The following is a 21,259-nucleotide window of genomic DNA, read 5'->3' as shown; positions in this document are numbered from 1 at the left end:
GACCATTCCCATGGAAAAGAAATGCAAAAAAGCAAAATGGCTGTCTGGGGAGGCCTTAAAAATAGCTGTGAAAAGAAGAGAGGCGAAAAGCAAAGGAGAAAAGGATTGATATAAGCATCTGAATGCAGAGCTCCAAAGAATAGCAAGACGAGATAAGAAAGCCTTCTTCAGCAATCAATGCAAAGAAATAGAGGAAAAGAACAGAATGGGAAAGACTAGAGACCTCTTCAAGAAAATTAGAGATACCAAGGGAACATTTCATGCAAAGATGGGCTCGATAAAGGACAGAAATTGTATGGACCTAACAGAAGCAGAAGACATTAAGAAGAGGTGGCAAGAATACACAGAAGAACTGTACAAAAAAGTTCTCATGACCCAGATAATCATGATGGTGTGATCACTCATCTAAAGCCAGACATCCTGGAATGTGAAGTCAAGTGGGCCTTAGAAAACATCACTATGAGCAAAGCTAGTGGAGGTGATGGCATTCCAGTTGAGCTGTTTCAAATCCTGAAAGATGATGCTGTGAAAGTGCTGCACTCAACATGCCAGCAAATTTGGAAAACTCAGCAGTGGCCACAGGACTGGAAAAGGTCAGTTTTCATTCCAATCCCAAAGAAAGGCAATGCCAAAGATTGCTCAAACTACCTCACAATTGCACTCATCTCACATGCTAGTAAAGTCATGCTCAAAATTCTCCAAGCCAGGCTTTAGCAGTATGTGAACCGTGAACTTCCTGATGTTCAAGCTGGTTTTAGAAAAGGCAGAGGAACCAGAGATCAAATTGCCAACATCCGCTGGATCACAGAAAAAGCAAGAGAGTTCTAGAAAAACATCTATTCTGCTTTATTGACTATGCCAAAGCCTTTGACTGTGTGGATCACAATCAACTGTGGGAAATTCTGAAAGAGACGGGAATACCAGACCACCTGACCTGCCTCTTGAGAAATCTGTATGCAGGTCAGGAAGCAATAGTTAGAACTGGACATGGAACAACAGACTGGTTCCAAATAGGAAAAGGAGTACTTCAAGGCTGTATATTGTCACCCTGCTTATTTAACTTATATGCAGAGTACATCATGAGAAATGCCAGGCTGGAGGAAACACAAGCTGGAATCAAGATTGCCGGGAGAAATATCAATAACCTCAGATATGCAGATGACACCACCCTTATGGCAGAAAGTGAAGAGGAACTAAGAAGCCTCTTGATGAAAGTGAAAGAGGAGAGTGAAAAAGTTGGCTTAAAGCTCAACATTCAGAAAACGAAGATCATGGCATCTGGTCCCATCACTTCATGGGAAATAGATGGGGAAACAGTGGAAACAGCATCAGACTTTATTTTGGGGGGCTCCAAAATCACTGCAGATGGTGACTGCAGCCATGAAATCAAAAGACACTTACTCCTTGGAAGAAAAGTTATGAGCAACCTAGATAGTATATTCAAAAGCAGAGACATTACTTTGCCAACTAAGGTCTATCTAGTCAAGGCTATAGTTTTTCCAGTAGTCATGTATGGATGTGAGTGTTGGACTGTGAAGAAGGCTGAGTGCTGAAGAATTGATGTTTTTGAACTATGGTGTTGGAGAAGACTCTTGAGAGTCCCTTGGACTGCAAAGAGATCCAACCAGTCCATTCTGAAGGAGATCAGCCCTGGGATTTCTTTGGAAGGAATGATGCTAATGCTGAAACTCCAGTACTTTGGCCACCTCATGCGAACAGTTGACTCATTGGAAAAGACTTTGATGCTGGGAGGGATTGGGGGCAGGAGGAGAAGGGGAGGACAGAGAATGAGATGGCTGGATGGCATCACTGACTCGATGGACGTCAATCTGAGTGAACTCTGGGAGTTGGTGATGGAAAGGGAGGCCTGGCATGTTGCGATTCATGGGGTCTCAAAGAGTCGCACACGACTGAACGACTGAACTGAACTGATACATATATTATATATTTATATATATATACACACACATATATATATATACTAAAATTTTGTACCTTGTGAATAATATATAAAATATTAAAAGGACATAAATGACAACAACCTTTAAAACTTAAACCGACAAAATTTGGTTTTGCAGAGGAAAAGTATTTAATTGCTGACATTATTTTAGAGTACTGGAGTATGGAGATGGTAATTAAAACAGAAACACCTTTGACTTGGTTTTATTCTTGTAATAAAACTCTTCGTGGGCAAGGGACCCCAGTATTGCCTGCACTGGATGTGGACCACTCCCCCTGCCCCACCTGTGGGAGTCCACTGCTTCATTCTAAATTTCTTAGCTAAAAAGGGCCTAATCAATGTTGGCTTTGTGACCTCCAAAAATGCCACTATTTTCCTTCCTTTCTTCCCTCCTTCCTCCCTTCTCTGTCTTTCTTTTCCTTTCTTATTATACAATTGTTAAAGTTTATCTTCCACTTATAGTTATTCCAAAATACTGGCTCACTTTCCCATGTTGCAGAATACATCCTTGAGCTCATCTTACATCTAACATTTTGTGCCTCCCACTCCCTTGTCTTTATATTGTCCCTCCTCCTCCTCCTCCCCTCTGGTAACCAGTAGATTGTTATCTTTATCTCTGAATATCCATTTTTGTTATATTTTCTACTCTACTGTATTTTTAGGTTCTATGAGTGATATCATAGAGTATTTGCCTTTCTCTAAGTTACTCTACTTAGTATTATACCCTCCATGTTGTTTCAAATGGCATTATTTCATTATTTTTATGGCTGAGTAGTATTCCATAGGTCTTTCTTGGTGGCTCAGTGGCAAAGAATCTGCCTGTCAAGCAGGAGATGTGGGTTCAATCCCTAGGTAAGGAAGATCCCTTGGAGAAGGAAATGGCAACCCACTGGAGTATTCTTCCCTGGAAAATTCCATGGACGGAGGAGCCTGGATGGGGGTCACAAAGAGTGGGACATAACTTAGTGACTGAACAACAAAGAGTGCCCCATAGTACATATATACCATGTCTTTATCCGTTCATCTATCATATGATGAACAGTTAGGTTGCTTCCAAGTGTTGGTGAATGGTGTGCTTCAAGGAACATTGGGGTACATGTATCTTTTGAATTAATGTTGTGGGTTTTTAAAAAATATATAACCAAAGTGAAATCGCTAGGTCATGTGCTGTTCTATTTTTAGTGTTTTAAGAAATCTCCATACTTAAAACCACCATTATTTTACCCCTAAGGACTATCTTTCAGTAAGCAAGATTGAGTTTTTGAGGCTGTTAGTTGTCGACATCATATCTTGAGGTGTAATAAACACTACTATGAGGTAGGTGCCCTAGGGACAACTACTTTGTATGCCTTTTTAGGAAATGGCACTGCAACCTCACACATGACACGGCTCCCCAGCTAAGTTCCCACCTCTGCACTCTCACACAGGAACACCAAGTCCTCTGCCTCTTCTCCCATAGGAAGTATATCTTTGGGGCTCAGTCTGGACCCAGTTCTTCCCCCTGCTTTCTGGCTAACTGGACCTTCTGGTCCCATCTCCAACTCCACAGGACCCATCTCTCTCCCTCTTCGCACACATACCTTCCCTGCCCTCTCTGCGCCACACTATCAATCAAAGAGCTCAGAGACATACATAATTTAACAGCAGGTTGAATTTATTTACTTTTCTTTATTAATGCATGCTGTTGGTATAAGTTTCAATGTCTGTACTGTTGGCCATTTCTTAACGGTGAGACACCTACAGATTTCTGAGGTCTTTAGCCATGCTCTGAGGTCCCTGGCTGCCCACTGGGCCAGCTGGGTCGGCAGGGGTCTCCATGATCTCTGGGACCTCCTCCAGTTTGTTCTGATTCAGCTTTCATTCACCTTGAAACACTTGCTACAGAGCTTTAAACCTCTGATTTTCTTAAGTTTCTTTGAGGTGGCAGTTTTTTGAGAAGCTTTGTTGGCCACCTTTTCTTGAATGTGCTTATTCACCTTCATGGTTGCCCTAGTCACCTGGAGAAAACAAGAGAGGGAGCACAGAATGGCATTGGTTTAGGGAAGAGGGTGAAAATGGATGGGAACGACAGCTTCAGGAGGAGAGGTGTGGGCAGAGAACAGGTATGTGCCAGGCAAGGACAGGGGAGGGGGTCTTATGGGGGTGGTGTCAATGGGCAAGAGGAGCTTGGGTGGGTTCAGCTCACCCTGACACTTCCTTTGGACCTCAGTTGGCAGGAGGTCTTCATCTTTTTGTCCTGGGTATCTGGAGTTGGCTGCTCCATAACCTCTCTAGAGCTTTGTGGGTTCCCAGTCACCTTGGTCATTTTGAAGGCTCCCAGTGGTCTTCTGCAGAGCCCCTGAGCACCCATATATATATACTCCTCCCCAGGGGGCCACACCCTTATGCTTTATGAGGTCAGCAAATCATTTCCCTAGCCAATAGTGGCCCTGGGTGGGCCTTGACATCACAAAGCCCCATCCTGACACCTCTAGGGGAGGATGGAGAGTAACTCAGATGTTTTGGTGGGAGAAATGAGGCATTTTTAATGCCCCTGAAGAGCCCTCCAAACTCAACTGCCATCCTCATCTCTCCAAGTCAACTCTGATGGGTCACATAGCAGGGAGAGTGTGTCTCCTCCAAACCTTGCCTCACAGCCACAGTATTCAGGGTTTCATTCTGTTCTCTCTCACCTTTCACCATTATCTAGTTTTTAATATTTTGCCTAAAATCCCTCCATGGTAATTAGGCTGTATTTAAGTGTCTGTGGAAATGAAAATCATTCCACTTTCCTCCTACAAGGTGGCCTTAATGCACCTTGAAGATCATTTAATTCTGGGCCACCTACCAGAAACCTTTTCCATCCTACCTCCTTCTCTCAGTGTTCACGTAGCTCTCCTCAGTTTTCTAGTTTCCAGTCTAAAACCCCTGTCTTCAGGCTGTGAGACTGCACTGAATACACTTGCTCTTGCTCCATTTGCAACTGTCTTGTTTCAAGTCTAGGACTCATGGTCACCTCACTAGGGGTAGTACCCAGGCTTGGGTTTTAACCCAGGGTGATGGGGATGAGGCAGATAAATGCATGCTTCAGGTTGTTCTGGGTGATCCCATGCAGGAAATGACAACCTGAGACTGATTAGTATTCCCAGAAAGGGGTGGAGCTTGCCCAGAGGTGTGTGAGCCTTGTGTGCAAAGATTTTCTCAACATGTGTCTGCACAAATCTCTCTTTTCACCTTTTTTTCCTGCTGGCAGCTCCATTGGAGCTTACCTCACAGAATTCATTTCCATGAAGAGCTACCACAAGCTTCCAGCTTCTTGGAGGAAACACTGAGTCCTGCCCATCTAGTTCCCAAGGTCTCTCTTTGAGGTTGTTGGCTCTGGAGGAAAGGGGAATAAATTTGTGTGCTTCACCATACTTCTTGTGTTCCTAATTGGCTAGCAGGGTCAGCCAGCCTGAGGTGTGCCCCTGGGAACAGTTTTTTGGCTTAGTAGGACTTCCTGGGTTTCCTGTGAAGTGCTCACTTCCTAGTATCCACTGGTTGCTTATTCATCCAGGATACATCACAGTGTTTAAAATTTTTAGAGGTAGAACAAAGCATACCAAAAGCAAGCCCAAAAGATGACTCTTAAAATTTTTAGAACAAGGAAACTAAAACCTGATTAAAAAAATGTGAAAAACACACAAACCACAACAGTTTATAAGAAAGATGTAGCACTGACCTTTAACTTTATTAAGAGATGTTTAAAAGGCATGAGCAGCCAATTCACAAGAAAGGTATGGAACTAGCCCCTAATCACATTAGAAAGATATTTAATCTCAGTAAAGTAAGAAAAATCAAATTAAAATTCCCATGAAAAATCAAACTGACCCAGAATAGGCCTATGTTTTAGAATTTGCAGACAGAGACATTAAATACTTGGAATAATTTTGTTTTGTATGTTCTAAAATTAAATAGAGGCCTGGAAATCATAAAATAGACCTAAATTGATCTTACAGATATGAAAGCTGTCATGTCAGATGACAAAAACAGTGGATAGAATAGATGACAGATTAAACAGGGAAGCTGGTGAAAACTGTGCACTTGAAGAGGTAGCAATAGAATGTGTCCAGAATGAAGCACTAAGTCCATCAATATATACAAAGTATGACACACCATAATCTATTGAGTTTTGTCCCCCCACCCCCAAGAATGCAGGATTGGTTAAACATTTGAAAATCATTCTGTCTAGTTCATCTTACTAAAGAACTAAACTGATACTGAACCTGAGCTCCAATATTTTGACCAATTGATGTGAAGAAGTGACTTATTGGAAAATACCTTGATCCTTAGGGAAAGATTGGAGGTAGGAAGAGAAGGGGATGACAAATGCTGAGATGGTCCACCAGCCATGGACATGCATTTTAGCAAGCTCTGGAAGTTGGTGATATATTGAGAAGCCTGGTATGCTGCAGTCCCTGGGGTTGTAAAGAATTGGACATGACTGAGAGACTGAACAGAAACAAACAAAAACAACTAAAAATGAAAAGCTGCAGGGTTATCTCAATAAATGCAGAAAAATAATTTGATAAAGTCTAACATCTTCCTCTATTGGGAAGATCTGCTGGAGAAGGGATAGGCTACCCTCTCCAGTATTCCTGGGCTTCCCTGGTGGTTCATATGGTAAAGAATCTGCTGGCCATGCGGGAGATCTGGGTTCAATCCCTGGACTGGAAAGATCCCCTGGTGGAGGCATGGCAACTCACTCCAGTATTCTTGCCTGGAGAATCCCCATGGACAGAGGAACCTGGTGGGCTATAGTCCATGGGGTCACAAAGAGTGACATGACTAAGTGACTGAGCACATTCTGTATAAAAACTCTCAGCAAACTAGAAACGGAAAACCTCCTCAAACTGATGAAGATAATAAACTAATATCACACTTTGTGGTACTGATGGCTTATGGTAAGTGATGTCAGATACGTGATCTCTGAAGAAGATTTAGTTTCAGGACCAGGGACCAGGTTTAATCACTCAAGAGCTTTTGTGTAGCAGAGTTTTATTAAAGTGGAAGAGGACAGAGAAAGCTTCTGACATAGACATCAAAAGGGGGACAAAGAGTGCCCCACTGCTACTCCTAGAAAAGGGAGTTATGTACTTTTTCAATTGGTTATTACACTAAATCGAAAGAATGTCTCAAGGATGTAAAGATCTTACTGGATCCACTCTCACAATTTACATTTTAAGATGACAAGATTAGAACTAACAATAGAAAGATCTTACCAGACCCACTCCCACAGTATACAAGTTTTAAGATAACAAGATTAGTCAGAAGGTTTTTGTTAAGGAGAAACATATCCTTGAGCAAGATACAAAGCAATGTAGAAAAAAAAAAAAATGTTTGTCCTTTTCTCCTTGAGAGCCTCAGACTCCTTTCTACTTCTTGAGGGCCCTGGGCCCCTTTCTCCTCCTTGGGGACCCTGGACTTCTTATCAACCTTCCTAGGAATTGACTCTCTCATTCCCCCCTTTCCTTTTAGGAGAATTATTTTACCAAGGGAAAGGGGCATTGTTTTCATTCCATAATTACTTCCTGCTGCTGAGGGGCATTGTCCCTAAATTTTTGAAGCAACATATTCTTCTAACCCTCGTATTGAGGATCTCTGATCCAGGGGTCCCAAATAATAGTTGAAGGAGGCTGTAGCACTCATAGGAACTTGAACAACCATTTGTAACTTAGAAGCTTTCAAACGGTTAGAAACAAACCCCGTTATACGGTTACAGATGTAAGGCCAAATAGTCATTAAACAAAGTTAAAACATAATTAAAATTAAAAGTTACATTATGTCCATGGTTACATCAGTCCATCTTAGGATTGTTAGATGTCATCAGATCAAGAAGAGGGGTCACATGTGATTGGTGTTGGTGAAGGTATATGCAGAGTTGAAGAAAGTCCTTTCCTTGAAGCAGAGAAACCCACCATGTAAAACCTTTAATTGATGATGAGGGGAGCATTCCGCAGACCCAGCAGTTAGACCAATTATGGAATGCAGCATAAGAATGAGCCCAGGACAGGAAGGCATTGTCTTGAATGTCAAATGGCAGACTCAGGACTTTTGGAGTCAGCAGATGCAAGCCCACATAGATTATCAGGTCTATTTGAAAAGTAAAAGGTGAATGCATAGAGGATAAAGAATAAAATAACATTGTTTTAGTTTTGGTCAGGGTGCCAGCTTTTAACTCAAGTGTGGTGCACCCAGAAGTCAATTCCTGGCACCTTGACAGCTGTGGGAGAAGAAATAATAAACTGGTAAGGGCTTTCCCAGAGGGCTTTAAAAGATTGCCCTCCAGATCCCAGAGGTTTTCATCAGGACCTCGGTGCCTGGCTCAAACAGCGGCTTGTTTGACTCAAAGACTGGGTCAGGAGTTAGCCTCCTGGGAATGTCTGTTGAAACGCTAAAAGTTTAGTCACAGAGTTAATTTCAAGGCTTCAGGATCTATGAAGGATCTATGATATCTATGACAATATCTGTGCACAAAAATGGTCTACCATAGAGACAATCCCTTCTCAGGAAGAGTTCGCCCTCATTAAAGCTATGGGTAAAACTTTAAACCAACTGTCTTGTGTTTCCTGAGTTAGCTTACACAGATGCCTCTTAATAATGTCATTAGCCTTTTCAACCTTTTCTGAAGATTGGGGTCTCCAGAAACAGTGTAAGTGATATTTTATTCCTAGAGCTTTTGACACCCCTTGAGTCACAGTAACTTTAAAGACAGAGCATTATTGCTCTGAACTTTAGAGTGTTTTAGATCCCATTCATGAGAAGTCAGTACAGTAAGATTTGCCCATTAGTAAACTTATGAGCTTTAGGCATTAGCAAAACAATAGCAGCGATTACCCTTAATGTAGCCATAGCCTTTTTTCACTAAACTAAACTCCAATCCTGTGGGCAAGCTCAAAGTTGGAGCCTGCAAGCGAGCGGTTTGAAGAGTCTTAAAAGCCTTTTGAGTCTTGGGAGACCAAACCAGCTTGTTGGTTTGGCCCTGCTGAGTTTCAGTTATAAGTTTATATAAAAGCCGGGCAAGTTCCCCATAAACTGGAATCCAAATGCAGCAATAGCCTGTGATCCCCAAAATCCTCTCAATTGTCTTAAAGTTATATTTGGCTTGTTTAGGAATTTCAGACAATAAAGTATAAGGATTAGGCACCTATTATTTGTATATCTTGAGCAAGTCTCCATTTATCATTTGACTTTTTCACACCCAAAATAAGAGTGTTGGATGGGTTATTATAGGAAATTAATAGCCCCTGTTCCTTTAAATTTTAAATGATGGGTTTTAACCCTTAACCTCAGGATTTAATGGATACTGCTTTTGATGTGAAAATAGATGAGGGTCATTGAGCTTGATAATGATAGAAACATCATTTTGTGTTCTACCCAGTTTTTCCATCAGTCCACACTCTAGGATTTACATTTTGTCCAATTTAGGGGAGAGAAAGAGCAGGCTACATATTCATGAAAACAGAGGCCTGGACCTTGCTCAGTATAGCCCTCCCTAGAAGGGGTGAGGTAGACTCTGACATGATTAGAAACTCAAGAAAATAGTACAGAGTCCTAGTTGCAGCTTAAAGGACAACTAAAATAATAACATTTGGCTTATCCAGACAGTCCCATTATGGTAGTGGATTGGGAAGAAAGCAGACCAGGGGCTTCAGTGAGCACAGAGAAAGTTACTCCAGTGTCCAGAAGAAATTAACTGATTGGCAGCCCACCCCCCACAGTAATTAAAACCCAGGGTTCCTCAAGTGTAATTATGATGGGAGGTTGTTATGGGGACCCTGGGGCATCTTCAGTCCCAATTGTCTTGAGAGTCTTACCCCTGGGGCCTACACTTTGGAGGGCAGTCTCTTCTTCAGCATGGTCCTTTGCAGACCAGACAAGAAGCTGGGGCAGCTTAGATGCCTGAAGGCAATCCCGCTTGAGATGCCCATCCTTTCCACAGTAATAACAAGTCCACCCCTTTTCACCTGGCTTCCCCTGGATATTTTTCCTCAGGCTGTTTCAGAGCAGGTCAAACAGCCATTGTTGTGGCTTCAGTCTATTGCCTGGTTCTTTTTTTTTTTTTTTGCTCTTATTTTCCTCCTCATATTCTCTACCATAATATACTGTCTGAGCTAGCTACAACAGTTTTTCTAAAGACTGATTTGGTCTGAATGCCTGTTTTAGTAGCTTACAGCCGATATCTGGAGCCAACTGAGAAATCTATCTTTCAAGATTATTTTTCCCTCTAACTTTCAGAATCAATGCCAGTAATCTTATGGAGAGCCTCCCATAGTCTGTATAGGAATTTACCAGGAGTTTCCTTCTCTCCCTGTTCTATGTCAGCCAATTTAGCATAGTTTAAAGTCTTAGCATGCGCTTGCTTAAGTCCTTCAAGAATACATCCAGCAAAGCAGCTCTGTTATTGAAACTGTTTGGCTCCCAGTAAGGAGGGCTATTTCATGTTCCCTCTTTTTCCTTGCCTCACACTTAAATCATTCATCTCCAAAAGCATTTCAGTTAGTTCAGTCACTCAGTCGTGTCTGACTTTTTGCGACCCCATGGAATGCAGCACACCAGGCTTCCCTGTCCATCACCAACACCAAAAAGAGTAGCTTCCCCTAAAACTTGAGTTTTTGAGTCAGGAGTTAGCATCTGCCCCAAGGCATACATTACATTTCTCCAAGAAAGGTCATAAAGTAAAATTAGTCCCATAAAGGCTTCTATGAACTTTTCTGGATCCTCTAGATAGTGTTGACCACAATTGGTACTGCTTGCATTTCTACCAAGACCAAGGCAACCCCTCCTGAAAGGGTGCCCCTATTCTCAGCCTGTTCAGTTGGGAGCCCCAAATACAGGGGCAGAGTAAGAGGACAGGAGACAACTGCTGTAGGTTTCACACTCAAATCTGTATCCTTAGGACATAACTCTGGCATGTCTTGCAGAGAGATAATGAGCAACACATATGGCCCTTCTATCCATTTCTCTTGTTTTCTACAGAACCGGTCTAGTTGTAAAACAGTATTATAATTAAGAGACCCTTCAACTGGCCAGTTTCCCGTCTCACAAAGGATATTGTGGCCATTCAGTATCACAGAATATCAGGCGTGTCTTTTTAAATTCTGAGGATCAAACTTGTCCCAGTTTTTTATAAATACATTTTAAAGGATTGCTTCTGGAACTTCTAGCTCACATCTGTAAGAGAGAAAAATGTGACATCCACAGCCATGGCTTCTTTCCACCAGAGGTGTCCCTCCCTGCTTTAGATGGGGGTGTAGACAGACTTTCCACCAAAGCTTTCCTTCCCTGGCCAAACTTAGTCTGTCCCTTACTGACGCAGGCACCTTACTCATCCCTCCTGGTTCTACCACTGAGGCAGGGTGGGGATGCATCAAGGGTAGACCTGATGGCATCCCAGATTGATTTTCAGTTCCTTACCACCATGACCTTTGTTTAATTTGCCCTTTTCTTCTGATGCCACTCAGGTTGGAGCAGAGTAGCTTTCCAGGATGTTTCCCAAGCTCGGACTATGAGGGGAAGCATCCGTCTTACATGTGCCCATGCACATTCCTGAGTACCGTCCTGACCATAGTAGAAGTGGTGAGTCATAAAGGGATGAACAACAACCAAGATGTCCCTTATGATTGTCACCACAGCAGTATATATGAGGTCAGGCAGTGAGGAAAAAGTGATTTTTGTCCTCAAGCTACTAGGGTCAAAGCTTCCAGTTCATTTCCACAGCTTTCAAAAAGAAATTTCTAAAAAGTGGAGACAGAAGCCATTTGAGAGCTTTCTCTGATCTGCTAAGAGCTAGCACTACCAGATGGTCAACACCAAAATCAGATTGATTATATTCTCTGCAGCCAAAGATGGAGAAGCTCTATACAGTCAACAAAAACAAGACCAGGAGCTGACTGTGGCTCAGATCATGAACTCCTTATTACCAAATTCAGACTCAAATTGAAGAAAATAGGGAAAACCACTAGACCATTCAGGTATGACCTAAATCAAATCCCTTATGATTATACAGTGGAAGTGAGAAATAGATTTAAGGGCCTAGATCTGATAGATAGAGTGCCTGATGAACTATGGAAATGAGGTTCGTGACATTGTACAGGAGACAGGGATCAAGACCATCCCCATGAAAAAAAATGCAAAAAAGCAAAATGGCTGTCTGGGGAGGCCTTACAAATAGCTGTGAAAAGAAGAGAAGTTAAAAGCAAAGGAGAAAAGGATTGAAATAAGCATCTGAATGCAGAGTTCCAAAGAATAGCAAGAAGAAATAAGAGAACCTTCTTCAGCGATCAATGCAAAGAAATAGAGGAAAAGAACAGAATGGGAAAGACAGATATCTCTTCAAGAAAATTAGAGATACCAAGGGAACATTTAATGCAAAGATAGGCTCAATAAAGGACAGAAATGGTATGGACCTAACAGAAGCAGAAGACATTAAGAAGAGATGGCAAGAATACACAGAAGAACTGTACAAAAAAGATCTTCACGACCCAGATAATCACGATGGTGTGATCACTCATCTAGAGCCAGACATCCTGGAATGTGAAGTCAAGTGGGCCTTAGAAAACATCACTATGAGCAAAGCTAGTGGAGGTGATGGCATTCCAGTTGAGCTGTTTCAAATCCTGAAAGATGATGCTGTGAAAGTGCTGCACTCAATATGCCAGCAAATTTGGAAAACTCAGCAGTGGCCACTGGACTGGAAAAGGTCAGTTTTCATTCCAATCCCAAAGAAAGCCAATACCAAAGAATGTTCAAACTACCGCACAATTGCACTCATATCACACACTAGTAAAGTCATGCTCAAAATTCTCCAAGCCAGGCTTTAGCAATGCGTGAACCATGAACTTCCTGATGTTCAAGCTGGTTTTAGAAAAGGCAGAGGAACCAGAGATCAAATTGCCAACATCCGCTGGATCACAGAAAAAGCAAGAGAGTTCCAGAAAAACATCTATTGCTGCTTTATTGACTATGCCAAAGCCTTTGACTGTGTGGATCACAATCAACTGTGGAAAATTCTGAAAGAGATGGGAATACCAGACCACCTGACCTGCCTCTTGAGAAATCTGTATGCAGGTCAGGAAGCAACAATAAGAACTGGACATGGAAGGACAGACTGGATTCAAATAGGAAAAGGAGTACATCAAGGTTGTATATTGTCACCCTGCTTATTTAACTTATATGCAGAATACATCATGAGACACGCTGGACTGGAAGACACACAAGCTAGAATCAAGATTGCTGGGAGAAATATCAATAACCTTAGATGTGCAGATGACAGAACCCTTATGGCAGAAAGTGAAGAGGAGCTAAAAAGCCTCTTGATGAAAGTGAAAGAGGAGTGAAAAAGCTGGCTTAAAGCTCAACATTCAGAAAACGAAGATCATGGCATCCGGTCCCATCACTTCATGGGAAATAGATGGGGAAACAGTAGAAACAGTGTCAGACTTTATTTTTTGGGGCTCCAAAATCACTGCAGATGGTGATTGCAGCCATGAAATTAAAAGATGCTTACTCCATGGAGGAAAAGTTATGAGCAACCTAGATAGTATATTCAAAAGCAGAGACATTACTTTGCCGACTAAGGTCCATCTAGTCAAGGCTATGGTTTTTCCAGTAGTCATATATGGATGTGAGAGTTGGACTGTGAAGAAGGTTGAGCGCTGAAGAATTGATGCTTTTGAGCTGTGGTGTTGGAGAAGACTCTTGAGAGTCCCTTGGACTGCAAGGAGATCCAACCAGTCCATTCTGAAGGAGATCAACCCTGTGATTTCTTTGGAAGGAATGATGCTAAAGGTGAAACTCCAGTACTTTGGCCACCTCATGTGAAGAGTTGACTCATTGGAAAAGACTCTGATGCTGGGAAGGATTGGGGGCAGGAGGAGAAGGGGATGACCTAGGATGAGATGGCTGGATGGCATCACGGACTCGATGGACGCGAGTCTGGGTGAACTCCGGGAGTTGGTGATGGCCATGGAGGCCTGGCGTGCTGCGATTCATGGGGTTGCAAAGAGTCAGACACGACTGAGCGACTGAACTGAACTGAACTGAGCACTACCAAAAGAAGAAGCCCACTGCACTTCCAATCTGACCAAGTCCTGCAATTCCCTCTCTGTGTCCTCAAAAACCTCATGGTTACCTGCGATGCTTGTATCCACACAGATCAGAAGCACAGCCATGACGTATACTCACTTTTAGGTTGCTGGCCCTTGAGACAGGCAGCCAAGAGATGGGCCTCTAGTCTGAGAGACGTTCCTGGAGCAAGAGCTCTGCCTCACTCCCAAACGTGCTCTTGTAACTTTTGGCTCCTAGCAAGGCTAGGCACTTCTGTACAAGGGGTCTAAGTAAAAGTACACAGTAACTTCATAGATCACAAGTCCCTTGGAAGTCTATGTTCTGACAGAGTAGGTTAGTAGTTCTAATTCCCCACGCAATTATGAAATGGTCAAAGAGACCAGGAAAAGGTGATCAAGAAAGTAAAGTTTGGACCACCTGCTTCGCCCATTTCTGGCCACTCCTTCACAGGGACCTTGGGTGTCTCTTGGCATTGGCAGGTCCTTATAAACCCCTGACAAAGCTCCCCTTTTGGGGGCTGCCTTCAGTCATTACAAGGCACCTCAAAACCGCAGAACAGGACTCATCACTTGCTTCACGCAGGGCATGTCATTCATTCACACAAGCACACCAAAGAGTTAGTAAAGTAAAGCAGAAAACGTGTATACTGAGAAAGCAGGGAGACTAGAGCTCTGAATGTTCTTACCTTGTCCTGAAGATACCGGACGAGCCAAGATGATAGATTACGGAGAATGATGTTGGATTTGTGATCTCCGAAGAAGATTTAGCTTCAGGACCAGGGACCAGACTTGATCACTCAAGAGCTTCTGTGTAGCAGAGTTTTATTAGGGTGAAAGAGGACAGAGAAAGTTTCTGACATAGACATCAGAAGGGAAACAAAGAGTGCCCCACGCGCTACTCTTAGAAAAGGGAGCTATACACTTTTTCAATCGGTTATTACAGTAAATCAAAAGAATGTCTCAAGATTGTAAAGATCTTACTAGACCCACTCTCACAATTTACATTTTAATATGATAGGATTAAAACTAACAATAGAAAGATCTTATCAGACCCACTCCTGCAGTATACAAGTTTTAAGATAACAAGATTAGTCAGAATGTTCTTATTAAAGAGAAATATATCCTTGAGCAAGATACATTGTTATATTAACTAAGACAAAACAATGTAGAAAAAAATGTTTGTCCTTTTCTCTTCCTTGAGAACCTGGATGCCTTTCTCCTCCTTGGGTACCCTGAACTTCTTATCAACCTTCCTAGAAATTGACTCTCTCAGTAGAAGACTGAGTGCTTTACTTCTAAGATCAAAATAACAAAAAGGTGTCTACTCTCATTGTACTGAATTTCTGTCCCTGAAATCATATCAGAAAATGTATGAAAAGTTATCCAGTTTGGAAAAGAATTAAACTGTTTTTATTTGCAGGCAACATCAGTGTAGAACATCCAATGAAATCTACAACAACAACAACAAATAACTAAAACTTATGACCAACCTAGACAGCATATTTAAAAGCAGAGACATTACTTTGCCGACTAAGGTCCGTCTAGTCAAGGCTATGGTTTTTCCTGTGGTCATGTATGGATGTGAGAATTGCACTGTGAAAAAGGCTGAGTGCCAAAGAATTGATGCTTTTGAACTGTGGTGTTGGAGAAGACTCTTGAGAGTCCCTTGGACTGCAAGGAGATCCAACCAGTCCATTCTGAAGGAGATCAACCCTGGGATTTCTTTGGAAAAAATGATGCTAAAGCTGAAACTCCAGTACTTTGGCCACCTCATGCGAAGAGTTGACTCATTGGAAAAGACTCTGATGCTGGGAGGGATTGGGGGCAGGAGGGGAAGGAGACGACAGAGGATGAGATGGCTGGATGGCATCACGGACTCGATGGACGTGAGTCTGAGTGAACTCCGGGAGTTGGTGATGGACAGGGAGGCCTGGAGTGCTGCGATTCATGGGGTCGCAAAGAGTTGGACATGACTGAACGACTGAACTGAACTGAAGAAGTAATTTAAGCAAAGTTGCAAGATATACAGTTGATATATGAAATCCAATTAATTGTTTTCTATATAGTAGGATAGACAATTGAAAATTAAAATAAAAATAGTAACATTAACAATAACATTTAAGTATGAAAAACTTAAGAATCTTGCAAAATATATGAAAAGCAACAATGCAAAAAATGGACAAAAGATTTGGGCAGGAAATTCACTAAATAAAGATACACAGATGACAACTAAGCACTGCACACCAAAATGATGGCTCTAGTGAGAGAACAGACAAGAATAAGTGTGATAAGGATGTGAAAAAATTTGAACTTTCATACACCATTTATGGGAATACAAAATAGTATAGCCCTGGTGGAAAACACTTTGGAAGTTGCTTAAAAAAGTTAAACATTGGGTTACCATATGACCCAGAAATCCCACTCTTAGGTATACACCAAAAAGAATGAAAAAAATGTTTACCCAAGGACTTGAACATGAATGTTTATAACAGTCCTCTTTCTAATAGTCAAAAAGTTGAAGCAACTCAAATCTCCACTAACTGGTGATCAAATAAATAAAACATGCAATGTAATATTATTTGACCATAAAATGAATGGAGCTCTGATACATGCTATACCTCTGAAATGATTATGTTAATTAAAAGAAGCCAGGCACAAAAGGCTGCATATTGCATTATTCTGTTCATATGAATGAATATGTCCCAGATTAGGTAATTCTCTAAAGACAGAAAATAAAGTAGTGGATGCCCGGGGCTAGATGAAGGGAGAAATGGAAAATGTTTGCCAACTGGACAGCGTTTCCCATTAGAGTGATGAAAATATTCTAGAATATGGTAGCGGTTATGATTATGTAACTTATGAATAAATTACAAATCAATGAATTGTACATTTTAACTGGTAAATTCATGGTACATAGACAACATGTCAATAAATAAAAAGCTAAAAAATCTCACTAAACTTGACTTCTATGTCCAGGAAAATTACCCTTCAAAAACAAAGGAGAAATAAATATTGTCATATGAACAAAAAATAAGAAAATTTACTCTCAACAGTTATCTTGTCTGTAAGAAATGTTAAAAGAAGTTATTTCCACAGGATAAGAAGATATTAAACAGAAACTATGAGTTAAGAATGAAAAAGTGTCATAAAATAAATAAATAAATGAAGGTAAAATAAAATGAAGCATTTTTCTTATTCTTAATTGGTAAAAGATAAATGCTTGTTTGGGCTTCTCCATTTTTATTTTTCACTGATTATGAATCTTCATAATTAAAGTCAGTTTCCTGTACACAACATATATTTTGGCTCAGCAGTAAAGAATCCACCTGCAATGTAGGAGCTGTAGGATACTTGAGCTCCATCTCTGTGTCAGGAAGATCCCCTGGAGGAGAGAATGGCAACCCACTCCAGTATTCTTGCTTGGAGAGTCCCATAGACAGAGGAGCCTGGAGGACTACAATCCGTAGGGTCACAAAGAGTTGGACATGGCTGAAGTGACTTAACGTGCATGCACAAATGTTTGTTTAAAGCAATTACAGCATCAATTGTTTATAACAAATGAACAAGTATATGGCTGCAATATCACAAGACAAAGAATGGAGGAACTGAGAATACTCCACTAATTTTATGAGAATTGATATAATGTCATTTGAGGGTTCAGTTCAGTTCAGTTCAGTTGCTCGGTCATGTCCAACTCTTTGTGATCCCATGGACTGCAGCACGCCAGGCCTCCCTGTTCCTCAACACTCCCGGAGTTTATTCAAACTCATGTCCATTGAGTCGGTGATGCCATCTAACCATTTCATCCTCTGTGGTCCCCTTCTCCTTCTGCCTTTAATCTTTCCCAGCATCAAGGTCTTTTCAAATGAGTCAGTTCTTTGCATCAGGTGGCAAAAGTGTTGGAGTTTCAGCTTCAGCATCAGTCTTTCCACTGAATATTCAGGACTGATTTCCTTTAGGATGGACTGGTTGGATCTCCTTGCAGCCCAAGGGACTCTCATGAGTTTTTTCCAACACCACAGTTCAAAGCCATCAGTTCTTCAGCACTCAGCTTTCTTTATAGTCTAACTCTCACGTCCATAAAACCATATCTTTGACTAGACAGACCTTTGTTGGCAAAGTAACATCTCTGCTTTTTAATATACTGTTTAAGCTGGTCATAACTTTCCTTTCAAGGAGTAAGCATCTTTTAATTTCATGGCTGCAGTCACCATCTGCAGTGATTTTGGAGCCCCCAAATATAAAGTCTGCCACTGTTTCCACTGTTCCCCATCTATTTGCCATGAAGTGATAAGACCAGATGCCATGATCTTAGTTTTCAGAATGCTGAGCTTTAAGCCAACTTTTTCACTCTCCTCTTCCACTTTCATCAAGAGGCTCTTTAGTTCTTCTTCACTTTCTCCCATAAGGGTGGTGTCCTCTGCATATCTGAGGTTATTGATATTTCTCCCAGCAATCTTGATTCCAGCTTGTGTTTCATCCAGCCCAGCTGATGTACTCTACATATAAGTATAGTACATATATGTAAAGCACATCTACATATAAGTACAGTACATATATGTAGAGTACATCTACATATATGATGAACTCTACATGTAAGTTAAATAAACAGGGTGACAATATACTGCATTGATGTACTCCTTCTCTTATTTGGAACCAGTCTGTTGTTCCATGTCCAGTTTATTGTTCCAATTGAGGGTAGACATATATTATTTTAAAATGTATAATATAAGGCATATTTAAACACTAAAATTTTTTTGTTATGAAATATATGGTTTTATCAAAAAAGGATCTAAACTATAAATATAAAAAAATGTTCAATTAAAATAGGAGAAAGCAGAAAGAGACAGAAAGAATCAAAGAAAAAATTTAAAGTAATGAATAGAAACCAGTCGCAAAGATGCTAGATCATTAATTACTCTAAATGTGAATTCTCTACTTATACCAGTCCAAGGCAGAGGTTGTCAGAATAGATAAAACACAACAATAGCAACAACAAAATACAAAACCAAAGCACATTCTGTGTACAAGAAACCCGCTTTAATTATGAAGATTCATAGTCAGTGAAAAGTAAAGATGGAGAAAACAACATCATGCCAACACTAATCCAAAGAAAGCTGGAGGGCTATCTTAAATTTAGACAAAGCATACTTCAAAATAAAAAAGATTAACAGGGGATAATGAGGGACATTATATAATGGTAAACACGTTACTTTTACAAAGACACAAAGCAATCCTTAACATTTATGTACCTAACAGCAGAGCATCAAAATACATGAAGCAACATGATAGAACTCGAAGGAGAAACAGTCCACCACTACAGTTGGAGACTTCAACCCCTGTGTCATTCATTGATAGATCCAGCAAGCAGAAAATCAATAAAGATATGGATGACCTGAAGGGTACTATGAATCAACTTGATCTAAGTGACATTTATAGCATAATCCATTCAACAACAACAAAATAATCCATTCAACAACAAAATAGACATTCTTCGGAGGTTCACATGAAACATTCACCAAGGCAGACTACATTCTAGGTCATAAAACATACCTTAAGAAATCTAAAAGAATAGAAATCATATAAAGTATATTCTCTGACAAAAGTGTAATTAAACTACAAGTCAATAATAGAAAGAAGGCTGGAAAATCCCCACGTTTGGAAATTAAAATACACACTTCTAAATAAACCATGGGTCAAAGAACAAGTCTCAACTTATTGAACTAAATGAGAATGAAAATACAACCTATCCAACTTTGTGATAGAGTTAAAACAATGTTTAGAGGGACATTTATAGAATTACATGCAAATATTATAAAAGAAGAATAATTAAAATTAATAACCCATTTCTATTTTAAGAAATAAAGAAAGAGGCTCTTAGGGACTGTGGTCTGTGCATCGCTGGAGGCCTGGCCCACCTTGCAGATCGCTGTGGAGAATGGCTTTAGGGTTGTGCACAGCCAGGAGAAGGATGAATGGCTGGGGGGTGCAGCGGAAGAGTACTTCTTCCACAATGCTGACTTGGAGTTAGATGAGGTGAAGGACTTCCTCAGGGAGCTAATGACAAACGAGTGTAATACGGTTGTGGGGGGTGAGAATCTGCCCCAGGTGAGTCAGCAGCTACAGACTATATTCCACTACTTCCAGAGGAGTAATAGGGCTGCTCTGAAGGTGATGGTCTCTCTCATCACCCAAAGAAAGTGTAAGGTCAGAGTCAATGGACTGACTACAGCCAGAGAGACTGATGAGGATGATGGTGCAAATAGCATGAAGGAGGTGAAGACTGCAGCTATGAAAGATGGGGCGGGATCTGCCCACAACCTGAGCACTTTGGTCCAGACTCCCAGACTATTAAGGAAGAGGATACAGTGGAGGATGGCCAGACCAGAGAAAGAAATGAGTGGGGCTGGAAACGGTCTGGATCCTTGTTTGCTTAGGACTTGTTTGTAGGGTTTTTGTTGGAGGGTTGCAGACCTCTGAACTGGTTATCTCATCTCCATCCTCACCCCATTCCCTTATCCAGCTTCTTCCAGGGGGTAGAAGAACCCAAGGGTCCTTGGTCTTGAGGTGAACTGAGTGATAAGGTCTGGTTTCCTAGCAAAGTGTCTCTTGGGTACAATTAGTGTGAAGAAGGAGGGATGAGTGGTATGGGAGTGACTGGGGGAGAAGCTAATCACTGGTAGGCAGGGGAATAGTAGGCAGGGGAATGTGTGAAAGGAGAGGACCAGAAGGAGAACCAGTGTTCCTGCTGGGTAAGGCATGGTGAGATGAGCTTGCAAATGGAAGAGAGATGAGTTGAAGATGTGAACCAAAGTAGGTGTCACACCTCTCCCTTCCTCCCAGTCCCCCACCCTCACACAGAGCAGCTCTATGTTCCTGCCCAGAAATCGGAACCTCCCAGGAATGTTCCCTTCCTGTGGCCCAGTATCCAGCTCTGGGTTCCTTTAGGATGTCTAAGTCCTTGCCTAGGCAGTGGCCTCAAGGTCCCTCGGCTTTGTTTTCTGTCTCCTCCAACCTCTTTCCAAATGCCTCATCCCGTCAAAGTGCGGGGATGAGGCTTAAGACCTCAATAAATAATGCCTTATTGTATTTTAAAAAAAGAAATAGGGAAAGAACAACAAATTAAAGTAAGCAGAAGAAAGGGAATAATAAAAAAATAAGTCAGAAATCCATGAAATTGAAAACATAAAAATATTAGGGAAAATCAAGAATG

The 21,259-nt window shown here is 41.2% G+C and overlaps 1 pseudogene; it reads left to right on the top strand.

Annotated features, from left to right (window-relative positions):
* LOC138071673 (pre-rRNA-processing protein TSR2 homolog pseudogene) overlaps positions 1-20,483 on the top strand; it is a 98,837-nt pseudogene extending 78,354 nt beyond the window's left edge.
* Positions 20,484-21,259: the final 776 nt, after the last annotated feature.

The sequence above is a fragment of the Capricornis sumatraensis genome, chromosome X, assembly GCF_032405125.1.
Source record: "Capricornis sumatraensis isolate serow.1 chromosome X, serow.2, whole genome shotgun sequence".
Taxonomy (NCBI): Eukaryota; Metazoa; Chordata; class Mammalia; order Artiodactyla; family Bovidae; genus Capricornis; species Capricornis sumatraensis.
This window is presented reverse-complemented; position numbering and strand designations above follow the sequence as displayed.